Source organism: Psammomys obesus, unplaced genomic scaffold, assembly GCF_907164565.1.
Source record: "Psammomys obesus unplaced genomic scaffold, mPsaObe1.curated_primary_1811, whole genome shotgun sequence".
NCBI lineage: Eukaryota > Metazoa > Chordata > Mammalia > Rodentia > Muridae > Psammomys > Psammomys obesus.
The window spans coordinates 4973739-4981381 of record NW_026585685.1 but is presented as its reverse complement, the minus strand read 5'-3'; positions in this window follow the sequence as shown (position 1 = coordinate 4981381).

Sequence of the window (7643 nt, the reverse complement as noted above, 5' to 3'; positions counted from 1 at the left end):
GTCTTGTTGTAAAGTCCGTGACCCCTCCTGCTCTCTCCATCATTTCCCCAAGACTCCCTGAGTTCTGTCTAATGTTTGCCTGTGGGTCTCTACATCTGTTTCCATCAGCTACTGGATGAAGCCTCTCACTGGAGTTATGCTAGGCTCGTGTCTGCAAGCATGGCGGAGTAGCATTAATAGTGTCAGGGACTGGTTCTTTTACACAGGATGGGTCTCAAGTAGGGCCAGTTTTTGTTTGGCCATTCCCTCAATTTTTGTTCCATCTTTGTCTCTGCACATCTAGTAGGCAGGACAAATTTTGGGTAGAAGGTTTTGTTGGGTGGGTTGGTGGCCCCCTTCCTCTATTGGAAGTCTTGCCTGGCTACAGGATGTGGCTTCAGGCTTCATATCCCCTGTTGTTGGAGTCCCAGCTTCCTGGTGCCTCCCCTATCCCAGCTCTCTGGCAAATCCCAGAGATGGCCCGTTCTCCCTCCAATTTCTGGTCTCTCTCTCTCCTGACTCTCCCCTCCTCCTCTCCCTACTCCTAATCCTTACCCCTTCTCTCCACCCCACCCCCTCTCCTACCCAGTTCCCTTCCTCCATTCACCTCCAAAGCCTATTTTATTTCCCTTTCTGAGTGAGATTCAAGCATCCTCCCTCGGGCCCTCCTTGTAACTTAGCTTCTTTGGGTCTGTGAATTGTAGTATGGTTATTCTGTGTGTATGGCTAATATCCACTTATAAGTGAGTCCATAGCATGCATGGCTTTTTGGTTGGGTTACTCCCTCAAGATGATTTCTTCTAGTTCCAATCTGTCAGCACACTTTTTAAATTTTATTTTATTTGGGTTTCTCATGTCTCTACCTCCCTTCTCTACCCCAATTTCTATCAACACCTTATCACCAGGTAGAAGAGAAAGGTCAGTGGGGAAAAGGAACATAGGTCTCTGACTACTTCCTGCTGGTTAGGGTCATTGTTGGGTTCCTTGGGGCAACTCCAATCTTCATTTCAGGATATCTCCAACTTCTTCTCATCAAACTGCAACAACAGCAACCAGGAGCAGCAGAGGGGAGCAGCAGTAGCCTTTTTCTTCCTCAGGGCAACCACTACTGTCCGGGCTCTGGCATTTATTCCCTTTCCAGAGTTATCAGAATTAAACTGTCTGCAGCTGGCAAAGATCATGCCCCTTCCAGAGCCTGTACAAGGCAAATAGTCTGCTGCTGTGGACAATCTAAAACAGCCTCATGACCCACACCTGGGATTAAAACAAAAGCATGTTTACATAACTGAGTTTTTAAAGACACCAAAACTTCTACGACACCATCCATTTTCCTGCAAAATTCAAGCTGTCTTTGTTTTAAATAGCTGAGTAGTATTCCACTGTGTAAATGTACCACATTTTCTTTATCCATTCTTCAGTTGAGGGACATCTGGGTTGTTTCCAGTTCCTGAATGTTATGAATAAAGTTGCTAGAACATAGTTGAGCAAGTGTCCTTGTGGTATGGTGGGGCGTCTTTGGGTATATGCCCAGGAGTGGTATAGTTGGTTCTTGAGGTAGAGCTAGTCCCACTTTTCTGAGAAACCTCCAGATTGATTTCTACAGTGGTTGTACAACTTTTACTACTATTTATTAACAGTGTTTTGATTTTTTTCTTGTGAAAATGTTCACCATGGGATAGGGAAGGAGACTAAACATAAAACAAAGATAAGTCAAGTTTTAACATCATTGTTGTAAGTTTTAAATTGTTGTAAGTTTCTTTCTAATTTTCTACCAAAAAGACAATGATAATAGCAACTTTTAATGGTGATTATAGATTAGAGTATTATGAAAATGAAATAGTATACTCTAGTTAATATCTCTGAAAGAACTTTCAGTGGAAAGTGCTTGGACAAACAAGCCTTTATGAATATTCTACTCCAAGCAAAGCAGTCTTCTATGCCTCTGAGGTAAATCAATGACTAAAAGAAAGAGTCCTGCCTCTTCTGGAATTCTTATTCTAGGGTAGTGTGCTGGGAGTTTTATGTCAACTTGGTACAAACTATAGTTATCTGAGAAGAGGGAACTTTAACTAAGAAAGGCTACAGGCAAACCTACAGAGAATTTTCTTAATCAGTGATTCATGTGGGAGAGCTCAGTCCATTGTGGGCGGGGCCACCCCGTGCTGGTGGTCCTGGGTTCCACAGGAAAGCAAGCTGAGCAAGCCATGACAAGCAAGCCAGTAAGCAGTACTCCTTCATGGCCTCTGCATCAGCTCCTGCCAACAGGTTCCTGCCCTGTTTGAGTTCCTGTCCTGGCTTCCTTCAGTGATGTGCAAGCATAAGCTAAATAAACCCTTTCTTCTCCAATTTGCTTTTGGTCATGGTGTTTTATTACAGTAATAATAACCCTAAGGTAGAGACAAACACAAATGTAGTAAGCAATATAGAGTATGCTATAACATTCAAATGCTGTTGACGGAAAAAGGAAGAGCAGGGTGCGGAGTTGGGTAAGCTTCGTTTCGGAGTAGGAAGGTCAGAGTGGAATCCAGAGAAGGGGCTTTGAGCAGACTTAAAAGAAGTAAGGAGTACACTGGGAAGATTCCTGGAGGTAGACAATGCTCAGTAGAAGTCTGCTGGCAAGTTGCAAGAACTGAAGAAGGCCAGTAGCTGCAGTAGAGTCAAATGAGAGAGTGGGGACATTAAAATCTAAGGTCAGAGAGGCTGAGCATGTGTGCTCAATTCCCCAGCCCCTGTGTGGTAGGCATGCCAGTACTTGGGAAGCAGAGGATCAAAAGACCAGGGTCATCACGATACTGTAAACTGGGTGGCTTACTCAGCAAGAAATTTTCTACCTGCTTTAAAAATTGAAAGTCTGAGATGAGGATTTACGGCTCTTCCTTCTTTCCTCTCTCCCTCCTTTCCCTTCCCTTTCTCTTCTTCCCTTCCTTCCTTCCCAAGTGTCTTAGCCAGGGTTAATATTGCTGTGATGAAACACCATGACCAAAAAGGAAATTGGAGAGGAAATAGTTTATTTGGCTTACATTTCCAGGTCATAGTCCGTCCTTGAAGGAAGCCAGAACAGAAACTCAAATAGGGCGGGGACCTGGAGGCAGGAGCTGATGCACAGGCCACAGAGGGTTGAGGCTTACTGGCTTGCTCCTCATGGCTTGCTCAGCCTCCTTTCTTGTAGAACCCAGGATTGCCAGCGCAGGAACGGCATCACCCACAATGGGCTGGGCCCTCCCCATCAATCACTAACCAAGAAAATGCTTTACAAGCTTGTCTGCAGCCCCATCCCACTGAGGCATTTCTTCAGTTGAGGTTCCCTCCTCTCAGATGACTTTAGCTTGTCAAATTGATATAAGACTATCCAGCATACCAAATAATAAGATTTCACTTTTTCATTAAAGCTGAGTAGTTTTCTGTTGCATGTACACACTTCTTTTTTTTTTTTGGTCCATTCATCCACTGGTAAACATATAGATTGATTCCACATATTGACTCTTGGTAGTAGTACTTCAATAAAAATGGGTGTGCAATTGTCTCTGACATTGGCATATTGGTGTCAAATCCTTTGAATGTATACCCAGTAGTAGTAGGTCTGCTGTGTCATATAGCAGGTCTGATTTTCCATAAAGACTGGACTAACTTATGTTTCAACAGTGTACGGGGTTCCCTTTGCTTCGGTGCTCCCTGAGCATGTTTTCCCCGCGTCGGTCACCACGTGCACGCTTTTCTTTGGGTCCCTCCCTCGTTTTGAAGGAAGGCAAGTGCAGACTTTACTTTGATGTCTCTGTAAGCGTCACAAATGTCGTGGAACCCTGTCTTTAAATGGGAATAGTATTTTTTAAAGTTCGTGTGTTAGATTTCCAGTGAGTTTTACCATGAAACTTGGGAGTGTGTGTTTGGAAGCACTTCCTTTAAGCTTAGTCAGGTGAGCATTTCCCTCTGTTGGAGAAACGGAGCCCTGTGCGGAGCTTTGAGGCACAATCTGCTGGAGGCACTACTTGCGTCTGTTCTGTACTGAGAAAGCGAGGCTCAAGGGTTTGTGGTTTTCTAATTAACCAAAGAACCTTTACGAGATTTCATGTGGTGGCGAGGCCTTTGTAAAACAAAGTTCCCGAGTCCCTTTACAATTTAACAAGTATATTGTACTACTTGTAACTACATATTCTCTAGATTAAAAGAACGACGCATGTTTTGCCAACTTGAAGATCATCCTATGCTTTGAATGTATGTCGCTTTCTTAAGAAAGTAAACCAGATCCTTGAAATTAACATTATGTCTGTGCAAGTGCTCCTTGGTAAATAGATAAAAGGCACCTGCATAAATTTAAACATAATTGCAAACTCTCCTTCACCTTCTATTTCTAATCTTCTCCTTACCCAAGAAGGGTCTTTTCAACAAAGCAATTATGCTCTATAGAGATCCTTACAAAATACAATTGTACATTCCTTTAACTATAACCAGTGTATGAAATTAAAACTGTAATTTCTGATTTCTACAGTATTCAACAAATTTTCACATCTATCCTTTCTACCCTGGTCCCTGCCACCATCATTTATTAATGGGTCCCTGTTCTAGAGTTTTCTGAGAACGTCGAAACAGCTCGACCTTAATGTGGATCTAGTTTTTCCCCTATAGTCACAGCACAGGTCACTCATGACACCAGCTGTGAGGGTTCCCCACACACTAGCCAAGCAGTCAGTTCTGCGTGGATTCCAGCTATGTGCTCCTCTAATTTAGTTCGTCCTTAACACCGTCTTATTGTCAGACCTCAAAGACTGAGGGCCCAGCTCTCTTTGTCACATGTCAGCTGCAAGCTGCAGGTAAGCCTGGGTTTTTACCTGTGCTTCTGACTGATCGGCTATGCGCCGGTGTTCCCACAACCTCCTCCTTGAAGAGCTCGAGTAGACACGCTTAGTGCTTTGTTATAAAGGCTTTTGCAGAGGCCACACTGGGAATGGTACGTAAGGCCACTGGTTGGGGGAAGGACCCTGTTTGGGTGTGCCGCCTTCTAGGGACCTCCCCTTGTTCCAGAAGCTCTCTGAACCTTGTCCTGTACAGTTTTATGGAGGCTTCACTGTATACATGTGACACAAGGACACCCAGGATAGGAAGGTGATTGGGCAGAGAACACAGAGGAGGCTCCCAAAGGAGCAGGAGCCTATCAAAGCCGTCTGTCCAGATTCTCCTTGGCCTCTTTTGTGCAGCATTCCTTCTTGCTGGGTGTGGGCAAGACTGGGAGTTTTATGACCTCCTATTAGACAAGGAGAGTCACAGAAATTTTTTATAGCCATCTCTAAGAAAGAAAGGCAAAGGAAATTAGAGCGAGTAGCCAAAGACAGTTATGAATGAGGCCTAATGCAAAATTGTAACGTTGAGGTTTTTTTTTTTTCCCTTTTTTACAACTTGAAAGTACGTTCGTGGAGTGTTAACTTTGTAAACAACAACGTGGTGTTGCCAGTCAAAATTTGGACACATGTGTAAAAAGTTTCCAGGATTCATCCCAGGGAAGAAAATTCTGACTTTTCTGGCTCGCTTTGGAGAAGAGAAAGTCAGTTTTTCTGGCCTGTCTCCCGGAAGGGAAATTTCTGCCCTGGGGAAGGAGTCATGAACCGGGAACCCAGGAAGACATCATCCTATCACAGTTGTCTGGCTTCCTGGCTTGTAGCCTCACCCAGCAGTCTTCCCATCATGGCAACCAGAAGCAGAACAATTAAAAACGATCCAAACCAGATCACACCACTCTCTTCTCACAGCTTTTTAACTGGGCTCTGAGTAAATGCCACATTCTTCCTTTATCCTTGAATGCATCTGTGATCTCTGTCCTTCCTGAACGCGTTTCCCATTTCTGTCTGCTCGGAACCATGCCCTAGGCACATCAGCCTCCTTTCCTCATATCTTGTGTGGGACTATAGGATCTGTGGAACTTCTGGATCTTTCTGGTTATCTGCCTTGTCATTTGACCTCTGCTCTCTTAAGTCAGGCTTTTGCAGCCCCCAGCCTTCCACTTATCACTGCATTCTGTCTCTCTCCTGTTCTGTGGCTAGCAATTAATCTCTTGAGTTATTACCTTGAGTCTCTCCTGGTCATTTGCCTATCTCAGGCTTATTGCTTTTCTTCCTACAAAAAGGAGGAGCCTTGTAAGTCTGTACCTTGCTATAATAAACAAGTGCTTAAAGCCACATCAGCTCATAATCCGTTTGGGGGAATAGATGGATAAAGGAATGTGTGTGCCAGCTGAAAGACAGGAGCCCAGCCTGGTGAGAGGCATGCATAGCATATGGGTCAAAAAAGCTCACCCTGAGAGTCTGGATCACATGGGAAGCTCTTGTTCTGGGTGCTGGATAGATAGATGACTCTGCCCTAGGAAACCATGGTTAGCTTTAGGCAGGGCATTGTAGTTAAGATAAAAGACAAAAGATAGGTCAGGCTTGCTGGCATATACCTGTAATCCCAGTACTTGGGAGGCTGAGGCAGGAATTATAAGGTGAGACCCTGTCTTACAAAACAAGCAGGGAAGGACAGGGACAACAGCCAAGGGTCTGTTGGTATCTTCCATTCTATCCAATGATCTCAGTGTTCTGCTTTGTTAAACCAGCGTGTTGCCTGTCTGCTCAACTACCTTCTCTTTTCAAAGCGTGCTGCGGCTGCTGCTGTTGACCTTTAACACTCCTGTGAACTTAGCCTGGATCCATGTGGTCATTTGCCAGTAAATGGGCCTGTGTGCAAAAGGATGTGCTGATGTCTGGAATGTAATACTGATTTCAGACAGTTTAACTGAAATACAAATTTTCATGTTATTGTACTTGTCGCTGAACACATTTGAGCATTATTATCATACAGATGACAAATAAAATGCTAGACAAATAAAAATGCTAATCAAGTATGAAGATACAACGTTAACACTGAGTTAGACTAGTGATGGTGGATTCTGTGGCACATATCACACAACAGGGTGGTATATGTGGTGTGTGTGTGGAGGCTGTTTGGTATCTCCCTCTATCACTTTCCACTGTATTTTTATGGATAGGGTCTCTCACTGATCTAGAGCTCACTGATTTGGGCACAATTAGATGCCTGACTCAGTTTCCTAAGCCTGGGCCTGTGATCCGTGATTTTTGTTTTCAAGTTGGTGCTGGTATTGAATTTAGGTCCTCAAGTATTTCGCCAATGGAGCAGTCTTTACAGCCCCTCTAGGAACACATTCTAAGCCATTTTCTCAGGCCTTGTATATGTACAGGATGTGCACAGAGGGCAGAGGATGGTATTAGATGTCTTGCTCTATTGGTGGTCTGCCTCATTTCCTTGAATCAGGGTCTCTCACTGAACCGGAGCTTGCCCATTTGGGCTAAGGCTGCCTGGTCACCGGAGCTTGCCCATTTGGGCTAAGGCTGCCTGGTCAGTAAGCCCCATGATCCTCCTGTCTCTGACCCACATTGTTAGGGTTAGAAGCATGGCCATACACAGCTTTTTGTGGGTGCTGGAGTTCAAAACTTAGGTCCACATACTCTTACCCAGTGAAACCATTTCCCTGGCTCCCTTGCTCTTTCTTTCTTCCTTCCTTCCTTCCTTCCTTCCTTCCTTCCTTCCTTCCTTCCTTCCTTCCTTCCTTCCTTCCTCTCTCTCTCTCTCTCTTTCTTTCTTTCTTTCTTTCTTTCTTTCTTTCTTTCTTTCTTTCT